This window comes from Bos taurus, chromosome 21 (assembly GCF_002263795.3).
Source record: "Bos taurus isolate L1 Dominette 01449 registration number 42190680 breed Hereford chromosome 21, ARS-UCD2.0, whole genome shotgun sequence".
NCBI lineage: Eukaryota > Metazoa > Chordata > Mammalia > Artiodactyla > Bovidae > Bos > Bos taurus.
In genome coordinates, this window is record NC_037348.1 from 41,034,763 (window position 1) to 41,049,297 (window position 14,535).

Below are 14,535 nucleotides of genomic sequence, written 5' to 3' on the forward strand. Positions count from 1 at the left end.
CTGTTGAAACAATTTAACAAATTAATTAGATGTTAATTCTTAGCAATAAACGAAACCCTTAAGGTGCTCAAATTGTAAACTCTACAACAAAACATGTTTATTCCCAAAGATTTATCTCAGACTCTGAGTAAGCACAGATATTCTCCAGAGGTTATATGATTGGAAGGCCCTCCTCACTGCTACCACTAGGAAAGACATTTCCAAGGTCGTTAGTCAAGTCTGTTGTTATTGTTGAATTCCTAAGTTGTGTCCGACTCTTGTGACTCCATGGAGATCAAGTCTAGCTCTGTTTTATTCAGATTTTAATAAAATCCTTAAATAAAAATATCAAAACCATGTTTTTTAAAATCTTCATCTGACCTAACAGTGGAAAGGATACTTCTGAGTACACTAAATGATGTATAGAAACTTCCAAGATAAAACTCAGTAGAGAGAAAAGTCATGCCATGGTAGTATACAACCAAAGGCTCCTAACAGAATGAGGGATATACAAAATGAGAGAAGAATCTACATGAAAAGAATCCAAATGTTTTGGTTAACATCAACCAACAAAAATCAGCAACAAAATGTAACTTTAAAAAAAAAAACTGATGAATACTTGTGTACTGTACTGCATGCATATCTATAAAGTCCGAAATAAGAAAAGTAATCATTCCTTTGACCTCTGTTATAGTCAGACTCCAGGGTGAGTATTGGGTTTCTTATCAGTGTCATAATTTTCAAAGGAAATTAAAATCACAGTAATCTATATACTGTATAGAGCTTTTCCATCTTCAGATGCAAAGAATATAATCAATCTGACTTCAGTATCGACCATCTGGTGATGTCCATGTGTAGAGACATCTCTTGTGTTGTTGGACGAGAGTGTTTGCTATGACCAGTGTATTCTCTTGGCAAAACTCTAATAGCCTTTTCCCTGCTTCATTTTGTACTCCAAGGCCAAACTCAGTTCGTTTCCAAGGCAAACCATTCAATATCACAGCAATCCAAGTTAATGCCCCAACAACTAACGCCAAAGAAGTTGAAGTTGAACAGTTCTGTGAAGACCTACAAGATCTTCTAGAACTAACACCAAAAAAAGATGTTCTTTTCATCATATGGGACTGGAATGCAAAAGTAGGAAGTCAAGAGATACCTGGAGTAACAGGCAAGTTTGGCCTTGGAGTACAAAATGAAGCAGGGCAAAGTCCAACAGTTTTGCCGAGAGACTGCACCAGTCATAGCAAACACCCTCGTCCAACAACACAAGAGACAACTCTACACATGGACATCACCAGATGGTCAATACCAAAATCAGATTAATTATATTCTTTGTGGCTAAAGATGGAGAAGCTCTATACAGTCGGCAAAAAAAAAAAAAAAAAAAAAGACCTGGAGCTGACTGTGGCTCAGATCATAAACTCCTTAATGCAAAATTCAGATTTAAATTGAAGAAAGTAGGGAAAACCACTAGGCCATTCAGGTATGACCTAAATCACATCCTTTACAATTATACAGTGGAAGTGACAAATAGATTCAAGGGGTTAGATGTGACAGAGTGCCTGAAGAACTATGGATGGAGCTTCATAACATTGTACAGGAGGCAGTGATCAAAACCATCCCCAAGAAAAAGAAATGCAAAAAGGCAAAATGATTGTCTGAGGAGACCTTACAAATAGCTTAGAAAAGAAGAGAAGTCATAGTCAAAGGAGAAAAGAAACGATATACCCATCTGAATGCAGAATTCCAGAGAATAGCAAGGAGAGATAAGAAAGTAATCCTAAGTGAACAGTGCAAAGAAATAGAGGAAAACTGTAGAATGGGAAAGACTAAAGATCTCTTCAAGAAAATTAGAGATACCATGGTAATATTTTATGCAAAGGATGGGCTCAATAAAGGACAGAAATGGTATGGACCAGAAGCAGAAGATATAAGAAGAGGTGGCAAGAACACACAGAAGAACTATATATAAAAGATCTTAATGACGCAGATAGCCATGAAGGTGTGATCACTCACCTAGAGCCAAACATCCTGGAGTGCAAAGTCAAGTGGACCTCAGGAAGCATCACTGCAAACAAAGCTAGTGGGATTCCAGTTGAGCTATTTCAAATCCTAAAAGATGATGCTGCGAAAGTGCTGCACTCAATATGCTAGCAAATTTGGAAACTTAGCAGTGGCCACAGGACTGGAAAATGTCAGTATTCATTCCAATACCAAAGAAGGGCAATGCCAAAGAATGCTCAAACTACCACACTATTGCACTCATTTCACATGCTAGCAAGGTCATGCTCAAAATCCTCTAAGCTAGGCTTCTATAATACATGAACTGAGAACTTCCAGATGTACAAGCTGAATTTATAAAAGGCAGAGGAATCAGATCAAATTGCAAACATCTGCTGAATCATAGAAAAAAGCAAGAGAATTCCAGAAAAACATCTACTTCTGCTTCATTGACTACACTGAAGCCTTTGACTGTGTTGATCGCAACAAACTGTGGAAAGTTCTTAAAGAGATGGTAATACCAGACCACCTTCCCTGCCTCCTGAGAAACCTTTATGGAGGTCAAGAAGCAACAGAACACAGCATGGAACAACAGACTAGTTCAAAATTGGGAAAGGAGTACGTTAAGGCTGTATATTGTCTCCCTGCTTATTTAACTTATATGCAGAGTACATCATGCTAAATGCCAAGCTGGATGAAGCACAAGCTGGAGTTAAGATTGTGGGGAGAAATATCAAAACCTCAGATATGCATATGACACCACCCTTATGGCAGAAAGCAAGAGGAACTAAAGAGCCTCCTGATGAAAGTGAAAGAGGAAAGTGAAAAAGCTGGCTTAAAACTCAGCATTCAAAAAAGTAAGATCATGACAATCAGTCTCATCACGGCATGGGAAATAGATGGGGAAACAATGGAAACAGTGACAGACTTTATTTTCTTGGGCTCCAAAATCACTGTGGATGATGACTGCAGCCACAAAATTAAAAGACATTTGTTCCTTGGAAGAAAAGCTATGACCAACCTAGACAGCAATTAAAAGCAGAGACTTGACTTTGCCAACAAAGGTCTGTATAGTCAAAGCTATGGTTTTTCCAGTAGTGATGTACGGATGTGAGAGTTGGACAGTAAAAAGGCTGACCGCCAAAGAATTGATGCTTTTGAACTGTGGTGTTGGAGAAGACTCATGAGAGTCCCTTGGACTGCAAGTAGATCAAACCAGTCAGTCCTAAAGGAAATCAGTCCTGAAGATTCATTGGAAGGACTGATTTTGAAGCTGAAACTCCAGTACTTTGGCCATCTGATGAGAAGATCTGACTCATTAGAAAAGACCCTGCTGCTGGGAACAATTTAAGGCAGGAGGAGAAGGGAATGACAGAGACTGAGGTGGTTGGATGTCATCACTGATTCAGTGGACATGAGTTTGAGCCAACTCTGGGAGATGGTGAAGGACAGGGAAGCCTGGTGTGCTGCAGTGCATGAGGTCACAAAGAGTCTGACGTGACTGAGTGACTGAACAACAACAGCAGTCTATATACAGAGATTTGTGATTAGGATAGAGAAGTACTTCAACACGATCACATGAAGAATGATGGAAGGAAAGAGATATATAGGTAGGGAGAAGTTAGGAGAGATATGAGTGTTGCCTTTAAACATTTTTAAGGTTGGCCTGAGGGGAAAGAATAAAGATGGATTTTGAACACCAACTGTAAAATCCTGAAAGAAGGTTAATTGACAGAACTTTAGCAAGGCAGCTGTCAGCTCCATGAATCTTAGATAACCCCTGCCCAAACTCTTCTCATTAAGTTGGCCCTCTGTTAGAGCCAGTCTGTAACCTAAAGTACATTTCAGCCTCATAGTTCTAGGATTCTGTACAGGAGGAACAGATGTGTCAAATTTGTTATTACACTGAATTTTTTATATTCTTTCTCCTATTGAAAAATCAAGTACATCTTTGCAAAATAAAAATAGAATTTTATTATAGCAGTACAAACATTTTATGCCATTCTTTATAGTTTCATAACTGTGAATATCCAATCAAACTTCATAATTGCTTTCATAAATGCCTAATTAAACTATAAATATTATTAAATATATCCATGTACAATAAGGGATGGAAACATCTGGATGAAAAATGAAAAATTTAAACAAGCAGCTGGATATTTTACCTACACAATGCTAGACACCAAGATATTCAGAAACATCAAATGGCTGATAGAATTTTGGCATGTCATCTGGATATTTGACTCTATCTTTGACTTTATTTTAGATTACTTCTTAGTTTTTCTAATTTTTAATGAGAGTATTTTTATGCACTCCTCCTACTGAATAGCATTTTCCAGTCACAGCTAAAACACTGTTTCTCCTTCCCTGCCAGCTCTCTCTACTCTGACCTTACACCTTCACTTCATTATCTTACTGGGATATCTGAAATTTGGGGGAAATTATGATAGGGGCTTTTGGAATACATTCGTTCCCTCTATCCTCTGCTTTATAGCTTGTAGTGACGGTCAGAAATCCAACCAATCTGGCTTCAGAACCCTCCACTGTGAAATGTTCCTCAAACTACCCCCCACCATCCCTACCACCCTCAATATTGCTCTACCTTAGATACCAGTGATCCATTTCCAATTCAGTATCTTCTTTGACCTCAATTTTCAGGGCAATAGCTCCCTTGGTTTGCCTAATGGCCTCTGTCATCAGTGTTTGTGGTAAAAATAATAATGATGAAAATACTAATTCCAATTTAATGAGCACTTCTTAGGTTCAAACATTGTCTTACGTGATTACATGAATTAATTTATTTAACAGTCACAACAACCCTATGAAGCAGGTACTATAATTATCCTCCTTTTGGAGGGAAGGGAATTGAGGCAAATAAATTTAACAATTATACCCAATTCTCATAGGTATAGCACCTTAGACCCCCTAATACAAATCCAAGTTTTCTTACCTTGCAGCCCTTCTCTTAACCACTAGGCTATACTGCCAATCTAGCCAGCCTACTCTAATTTCTAACACTTTACCAAAATTCAAGTGTTCTCAAACTCAAAGAAGGTGGTTACAATGGATTCCTTCCATGTTTCAAGCAGGATCTGAAACACTACCTCTTTCTAGAAGCCTGTGTGGACTTGGTATCAAGGAGATGACATTTTGTCCTAATTGAGACGTTTGAACAACTGCCTTCCTAGAATAAAAAAGTACTTTTCTTTTTCCTGTTCTCATTGTTCTCAGTACAGCATAAATGCAGCATGTACTCTTGTACCATTTAAATAGTTCTACATGTTTTATGAAGGTTAATCCACACGAACAAAGTATTTCATTCATCCATTCATTTAGTAGATGTTTATTCAACCGTTCTAGGCACCGATGACACAATAGTGGACAACACAGAAATCGCTGCCCTCGTGGAACTTTACGTTCTTCCTGGGGAGACATGATAAGCGAAATAAATATATAACTTATATGGTATGTTAAAGGATGACAAATGCTAAAGAGAATATAAAGAAGTGAGTTATAAGAGAAAGAGGGGAGTCAAGAAAGACAATGAGATTATTGGTCTGGATGAATAGAAGAGGACTGATTAAAAACTCCTTGAAGAATAAGCTGCACATAATCACTTAATAAATAATTAATATAATTTTAAAAGAGTAAAATGAGTTGAAATTCCTCTGGAAAGTGTTAAGTATGTGCAAAGCAAAAAAAAATAGGATAATATGAAGCTATGTTATTAAAATATAACATATTTCTCAGTTTAAATATGACAGGGATAGTCCCCCAGTACCCAGTAAATAGAAGAAAGGCTTCATTCTTTCCACAGTGATGTTCAGATAGCAGATACTGAACACAGCATTAAATATTTGCCAGAAAATCTGATAGTCAGATTTTGGTATTTATTAAGTACTTCTCATATTGAGTTTAATTAAGAATTTGATTATGAATTCTACCTTGAAGGCATGATTACTACTTATCTCTTCATTCTTGGGCCAAAGAGAATTATAGATGCTGAATATCTCTCCACTGCATCTATGAAACAGTCATTAGTTTCAAAAGGCATCTCTTTTCTTAGTGTTGAAAATTGCCTAGAAAAATTTAACTCATTCAGCTTTTACACTACTTTTGTAAGGAATACTGGTTGCATTTTAATATTACAAGAAGACAGATGAATCATCACAACTAGTTTTCTGATAAATATGCAATTGCCTTTTATTACCCTTTTATTATCACATATTAGGCTTTTATTCCTGTTAATACTGTAAAATATGACAGGAAAGTAATGCTGATTTCTTAGAGGGTATGTATAAAACTCATTACTCACTTTTACTATTTCAGTTCATTTCAGTTCAGTTGCTCAGTCATGTCCGACTCTTTGTGACCCCATGAACTGCAGCACACCAGGCCTCTCTGTCCATCACCAACTTCCGGAGTCCACCCAAACCATGTCCATTGAGTCAGGGATGCCATGCAACCATCCCATCCTCTGTCATCCCCTTCTCCTCCTGCCCTCAATCTTTCCCAGCATCAGGGTCTTTTCCAACGAGTCAGCTCTTCACATCAGGTGGCCAAAGTACTGGAGGTTCAGCTTCAACATCAGTCCTTCCAATGAACACCCAGGACTGATCTCCTTTAGGATGGACTGGTTGGATCTCCTTGCAGTCCAGGGGACTCTCAAGAGTCTTCTCCAACACCACAGTTCAAAAACATCAATTCTTCAGCGCTCAGCTTTCTTCACAGTCCAACTCTCACATCCAAACATGACCACTGGAAAAACCATAGCCTTGACTAGACAGACCTTTGTTGACAAAGTAATGTCTCTGCTTTTTAATATGCTGTCTAGGGTGGTCATAACTTTCCTTCCAAGGAGTAAGTGTCTTTTAATTTCATGGCTGCACTCACCATCTGCAGTGATTTTGGAGCCCAGAAAAATAAAATCAGCCACTATTTCCACTGTTTCCCTATCCATTTGCCATGAAGTGATGGGACAAGATGCCATGATCTTAGTTTTCTGAATGTTGAGCTTTAAGCCAACTTTTTCACTCTCCTCTTTCACTTTCATCAAGAGGCACTTTAGTTCTTCACTTCCTGCCATAAGGGTGGTGTCATCTGCATATCTGAGGTTATTGATATTTCTCCTGGCAATCTTGATTCCAGCTTGTGCTTCCTCCAGCCCAGCATTTCTCATGATGTACTCTGCATATAAGTTAAATAAGCAAGGTGACAATATACAGCCTTGATGTACTCCTTTTCCTATTTGGAACCAGTCTTTTGTTCCATGTCCAGTTCTAACTGTTGCTTTCTGACCTGCATAAGCTGACCTGCATACAGATTTCTCAGGAGGCAGGTCAGGTGGTCTGGTATTCCCATCTCTTTCAGAATTTTCCACAGTTTATTGTGATCCACACAGTCAAAGGCTTTGGCATAGTCAATAAAGCAGAAATAGATGTTTTTCTGGAACTCTCTTGCTTTTTCGATGTTCCAGAGGATGTTGGCAATTTGATCTCTGGTTCCTCTGCCGTTTCTAAAACCAGCTTGAACATCTGGAAGTTCACAGTTCACGTATTGCTGAAGCCTGGCTTGGAGAATTTTGAGCATTACTTTACTAGCGTGTGAGATGAGTGCAACTGTGTGGTAGTTTGAGCATTCTTCGGCATTGCCTTTCTTTGGGATTGGAATGAAAACTGACCTTTTCCAGTCCTGTGGCCACTGCTGAGTTTTCCAAATTTGCTGGTGTACTGAGTGCACCACCTTCACAGTATCATCTTCCAGGATTTGAAATAGCTTAACTGGAATTCCATCACTTCCTCTAACTTTGTTTGTAGTGATGCTTCCTAAGGCCCACTTGACTTTACATTCCAGGATGTCTGGCTCTAGGTCAGTGATCACACCATCATGATTATCTGGGTCGTGAAGCTCTTTTTTGTACAGTTGTGTGTATTCTTGCCACCTCTTCTTAATGTCTTCTGCTTCTGTTAGGTCCCTACCATTTCTGTCCTTTATTGAGCTCATCTTTGCATGAAATTTTCCCTTGGTATCTTTTATTATGTAGTATCTTCTTTTCCTAATTTTTTCATTTCTGATATATCAATGGAAAAGCATCATCATGGAATAGGAGACTTACTCTTTAAAGAACCCCATCATTTGTTAAATATGAATATCATAAAGATCTGAAGGCCTACTGCAACCCATTTTAGCTCTTAGAAACTTTTGAAGCACACTGTTAAATATATGACAAGGCATATGGTTATTCAACAATAACCTGGGATGTAACTGGTACCTCTTTCCTGAGGAATTGAAATGCTAGAATATTAAAAGCTGGCAATGGATGGCAGCCCCACAATCCCTCAAGAAGTAATGGTGCGCTGTATTTTCCTAATTGAACACCTCCTGTCTTATCCCCTCTCCCTTTTCGTTCCACCTGGGATGAACTATTACCTACTCTTAGCCTTGGAAATATTTATAAACCTGGTTTCCTTTGAAGATATAAGAATGATTTAAGAAGCAATATTCATTTTGTACAGTCAAGTAGTAAGACTGTAAAACAAGCAAGAATGACTACCTGCCCTTGCTCTCCCTTTGCAAATGATCTGGGAAAATTAACCCAAATGCTAATAAATTTTAAGAGCATGTGAAATAAATGGCCAAGAAAGCAATGATCAAAATTTAGTTTACTCCAATTACAGCCAATACAAATTTTCAAGCCCTGTACTTAAGTGTGTACCTTTTCAACTTATTTTTTTCTATACCACCTCATTTCATGTTCAGATAGCCTCCCCCAATGATACAACAGGATGGGCTGCTACTGGCTCAAAAGCTAATTGTGTTCATTTCTTCCCAGGTCCATACTCGGTGACTTCAGGTTACTAGTTCAAAATCAGCTGTGGTGGGAATATTTACACCTTGGAAGTCAGCAAATGTTACACATCTGGGTTTTGTTTTGTTTTGTTGCTGGAGAGAGCCAGCTGTTAAACATTTTCCAGCATACTGCTGCTCTCCCCTATGACAGAAATGTGATCCTAGTCAATTATGGATAAACTTTCCATCCATCTCCTTCTCTGGAGAGGAACATTTGCATTCTAAGGTCTTTCTGTACTGTCCATGCCTCTAGAAAGAGACCTGTCTCTTCCAGCATCTGTCCACCATGACATCCTGTGACATGTTCATACAGTACTATTTATTCCTCATCTGACCTCTCCCTTCCATGGTGGAAACCACCAAAGTATCTCCGCTCCACACCCTCTTCTAATTTTCTTGCTCCGATCTGCCTTCCATTATAGCATTCCTGTGTCACAATCATGAGGTCCCTGTGGGTTCACCTACTTCCTCTCAACCAATTTCTGCACAGCTCTCTCAGAGAACAGGACACTGTGGCAACTTTATCATGTTATTCTTGGTCAGGAAAGTACAAATTCAGATGGACTATCTCCGACTCTTTGAGATCAGGCGTGACTTGTCATCACAGCCACTCTGTTGCTGATATATGACATCAGGGATGTAGAGGAATGCTTTACCTTGTCATTTTTTGAGACATTTCCTGGAAGATGAGGCACACATCTCCATTGTTCAGATTGCCAAGTATGTCAAGGGGGTTGATTCCTCTGCCCTGGCGTGAGGTGGTTCATGGGGCAGTGTCCCATCTCAGTTATCTATAACTCTCTGGCTATCTCTCTAACACTCGCTCTGTCTTCCCCACCCCAAAGAATGTTTTGATGTCCCCACCTTGCATGGTGGAATTGTGGGCATGGGGGAGGAAACAGAGATCCTAGCTTGATAAATATTGTTTCATATCTATGTCTATCATGTATAACAAGACCTTGACCTTGAGTGTATTAATCCTTGCTTAATTTGGTGAAGAAGGAATAAAGAGAAATTAGATATCCATTCCCATTTCTTTCTTCTACCTTGAAAACCTCATATAAACATGTCAATTTTTCAAGAATGAAAAAAAGACTATGTTATTTTATCCATTACCAGTGTCAAAATACAACATGAAAGTTTATCTTCCTAGTTAAAAAAATATGAAAGGGGTGGGTATTTCCTCTAATCTTTCTTTCACATGATTCCTGACCACTTCAGATGTTATTTCTGTATTCTATTCTCAATATTTGGAGTGTCACTTATTAGACAGTGTCAATCATGATGTAACCCTGGGGAACCTGTTCTTCCAAAATTATAGCCCAACTGTAACCTTCATTCCTTTCTCAGTATTCCTGCTGGGAGCTATCACATATTCAAATAGTTTTCCCAGTCTCCACATTAATGGTTGGTTTCTATAATGTTCCTTTTTAAAAGACAGCCTTGTCATATTGGAAGTAACTATGTTTTCATATTTCTCTAATTGTCTTACATGTAATAATAAATATAATTAAAGGATAACAATAAATTATACACTTATTTTGAGTATTAAAATGAGTGGAATCTGTTTTCTTACCAATATTCTTCTCTGAGAATCACATTCAGAACTCATAAACTGCAAATATTTGTTTTTATGAAGAAAGGTAGTTGGCTAAATATATTTAATATCAGGAATAAACATGAATTAGTAAGAGAGAACTGATTTAGTACCAATCATTTGTCATTGTTTTGGAGGTAAACTAGACAGCTTTTCCCAAAACAAAGTTGAATAAAATAAAAACCTGCCTCTCTGTCTCTTAGACAAACACTTAAATGTAAATATGCAAAGAAGGGATCCACTTTGGGTAAAAATGCTGAAAAAATTATTAAGCATAAGAGTTTATATATCATATGCCAGGTACCAAATATTTGGTAGCAGCAACAGAAAGTGTAGGCAGACTACAGGCATTTTAAAGGAAGAAGGGTCCACTCTAGGCTAAGATTGTCTATGAAGGTTTTAGAAAGAAGGCGGAATTTGAGGTGGGCTTTTTAGTATAGATAGGACTCAGATAGTTGTAGAAGAAGTAGGAAGCATATTTCAGTGTAGAGAGTGGCATTAGCATGATGAGTGTACCTAAATGTTTTTGAAAAATAAAAAATGAATGTTATCTAGTTAGCATGAGTAGAATCAAGAAAGATGAGACTGAAAGATAGATTGGGAGCAGATCCTAGAGGACTTTATATGGCCCAGAAATGTGAACTTCAAAAGACAATATCCAGAAAGTGAAAAGACAACCAATGTAATGGGAGAAAATATTTGAAAATAATTTTTCTGATGAGTGTCTAATATCCAGAATATACAAAGAACTCATAAAACTCACCAATAAAAAGACAAATAGCTCAATTTAAAAGTGAGGAAAGTATTTGAAAAGATACACAATGGCCAATAGAATAAGATTCACAATGGCCAATAAGCACATGAAAAGATGCTAAATATCATTAGGCATTAGGGAAATGTAGATCAAAACCACTGTAAGGTATCAGTTCACACACCAGGATATCTATGATCAAAAAGACTAATCACAAATGTTAGTGAGGATATGGAGAAATCAAACCCCTGATACATTGAGGGATAGAAGTGTAAAATGGTACACCTGCTGTGGAAAAGAGTTTGACAGTTCCTCAAAAAGTTAAGGGCTTCCCTGTGGTTCAGTTGCTAAAGAATCTATCTGCAAGGCAGGAGACCCAGATTCAATTCCTGGGTCGGGAAGATCCCCTGGATAAAGGAAAGGCTTCTCCAGTATTCTGGCCTGGAGAATTCCATGGACTGTATGGTTCATGTAATCGCAAAGAATTGGACACGAACTAGCCACTTTCATTTTCACTTTCAGAAAGCTAAACATATATTTATGTTACCATATAGCCTACCAACATCACAACTAGGAGAAATTAAAATTGTTCACACAAAATGAAAAACATGTCTAAAAAATAAAAACTTGTACCCAAATGCTCACAGCAGCATTATTCACAATTGCCAGAAGATGGGAACAACCTAAATACCAGTCAGGTAAAGATCAGTTCAGTTCAGTTCAGTCACTCAGTCCTGTAAGACTCTTTGCAACCCCATGGACTGCAGCACGCCAGGCCTCCCTGTCCATCACCAACTCCCAGAGCTTGCTCAAACACATGTCCATTGAGTCGGTGATGCCCTCTAACCATCTCATCCTCTGTCATCCCCTTCTTCTCCCGCCTTCAATCTTTCCCAGCATCAGGGTGTTTTCCAGTGAGTCAGCTCTTCACATCAGGTGGCCAAGGTATTGGAGTTTCAGCTTCAACATCAGTCCTACCAATGAATATTAAGGACTGATTTCCTGTAGGATGGACTGGTTGGATCTCCTTGCAGTCCAGGGGACTCTCAAGAGTCTTTTCCAACACCACAGTTCAAAAGCATCAATTCTTCGGCGCTCAGCTTTCTTTATAGTCCAACTCTCACATCCATACATTACTACTGGAAAAACCATAGCCTTGACTAGACAGACCTTTGTCAGCAAAATAATGTCTCTGCTTTTTAATATGCTGTCTAGGTTTGTCATAGCTTCTCTTACAAGGAGCAGGTGTCTTTTAATTTCATGGCTGCAATCACCATCTGCAGTGATTTTGAGCCCCCAAAATAAAGTCTGTCACTGTTTCCACTGTTTCCCCATCTATTTGCCATGAGTGATGGGACCAGATGCCATAATCTATGTTTTCTGAATGTTGAGTTTTAAGCCAACTTTTTCACTTTTCTCTTTCACTTTCATAAAGAGGCTCTTTAGTTCTTCTTTGCTTTCTGTCATAAGGGTAGTGTCATCTGCATATCTGAGGTTATTGATATTTCTCCCGGCAATCTTGATTCCAGCTTGTGTTTCACCCAGTACAGCGTTTCTCATGATGTACTCTGCATGTAAGTTAAATAAGCAGGGTGACAATATGCAGCCTTGACATACTCCTTTTCCCATTTGGAACCAGTCTGTTGTTCCATGTCCAGTTCTAACTGTTGCTTCTGACCTGCATACAGATTTCTCAAGAGGCAGGTCAGGTGGTCTGGTATTCCCATCTCTTGAAGAATTTTCCATGGTTTGTTGTGATCCACACAATCAAAGGCTTTGGCATAGTCAGTAAAGCAGAAGTAGATGTTCTTCTGGATCTCTCTTGCTTTTTCAATGATCCAACAGATGTTGACAATTTGATCCCTGGTTCCTCTGCCTTTTCTAAATCCAGCTTGTACATCTGGAAGTTCACAGTTCACGTACTGTTGAAGCCTGGCTTAGAGGATTTTGAGCATTACTTTGCTAGCGTGTGAGATGAGTGCAATTGTGCGGTAGTTTGAACATTCTTTGGTATTGCCTTTCTTTGAGATTGGAATGAAAACTGACCTTTTCCAGTCCTGTGGCCACTACTGAGTTTTCCAAATTTGCTGGCATATTGAGATCAACACTTTCACAACATCATCTTTTAGGATTTGAAATAGGTCAGCTGGAATTCCATCACCTCCTCTAACTTTGTTCATAGTGATGCTTCCTAAGGCCCACTTGACTTCGTATTCCAGGATGTCTGGCTCTAGGTGAGTGATCACACCATTGTGATTAAGGGTCAGGAAGATCTTTTTTGTACAGTTCTTCTGTGTATTCTTGCCACCTCTCCTGAATATCTTCTGCTTCTGTTAGGTTCCGTACCATTTCTGTCCTTCATTGTGCCCATCTTTGCATGAAAAGTTCCCTGGTATATTTAATTTTCTTGAAGAGATAGCTAGTCTTTCCCATTCTATTGTTTTCCTCTATTTCTTTGCACTGATCACTGAGGAAAGCTTTCTTATCTCTCCTTGCTATTCTTTGAAATTCTGATTTCAAATGGATATATCTTTCCTTTTCTCCTTTGCCTTCTGCTTCTCTTCTTTTCATAGTTATTTGTAAGTCCTCCTCAGACAACGATTTTGCCTTTTTGCATTTCTTTTTCTTGGGGATGGTCTTGATCCCTGCCTCCTATACAATGTCACGAACCTCCATCCATAGTTGTTCAGGCATTGTGTCTATCAGATCTAATCCCTTGAATCTATTTGTCACTTCCACTGTATAATCATAAGGGATCTGATTTAGGTCATACCTAAATGGTCTAGTGGTTTTCCCTAATTTTTTCAATTTAAGTCTGATTTTGGCAATAAGGAGTTCATGATCAGAGCCACAGTCAGCTCCCAACTCCAGGTAAAGATAGAATAAACAAAATATGGTATGTCCATGCAATGGAATATTATTCGCCCATAAAATGGAATGAAATAGTGAAAAATGCTACATGAGTAAATCTTACAAACCATTCTAAAGTATAATAAGCCAGATACAAAGGGTGCATGTATTTTATTTTTCTATTTATATTCAAACTGTCCTGAATAAGCCAATCCAGAGATAGAAAAGATAGCTTAGTGGTTGCTAAGTCTCAGATGGAGAAGGTGATGGCACCCCACTCCAAAACTCTTGCCTGGAAAATCCCATGGATGGAGGAGCCTGGAAGGCTGCAGTCCATGGGGTCGCTGAGGGTCAGACACGACTGAGCGACTTCAATTTTCACTTTTCACTTTCATGCATTGGAGAAGGAAATGGCAACCCACTCCAGTGTTCTTGCCTGGAGAATCCCAGGAACGGCAGAGCCTGGTGGGCTGCCGTCTATGGGGTCGCACAGAGTCAGACACGACTG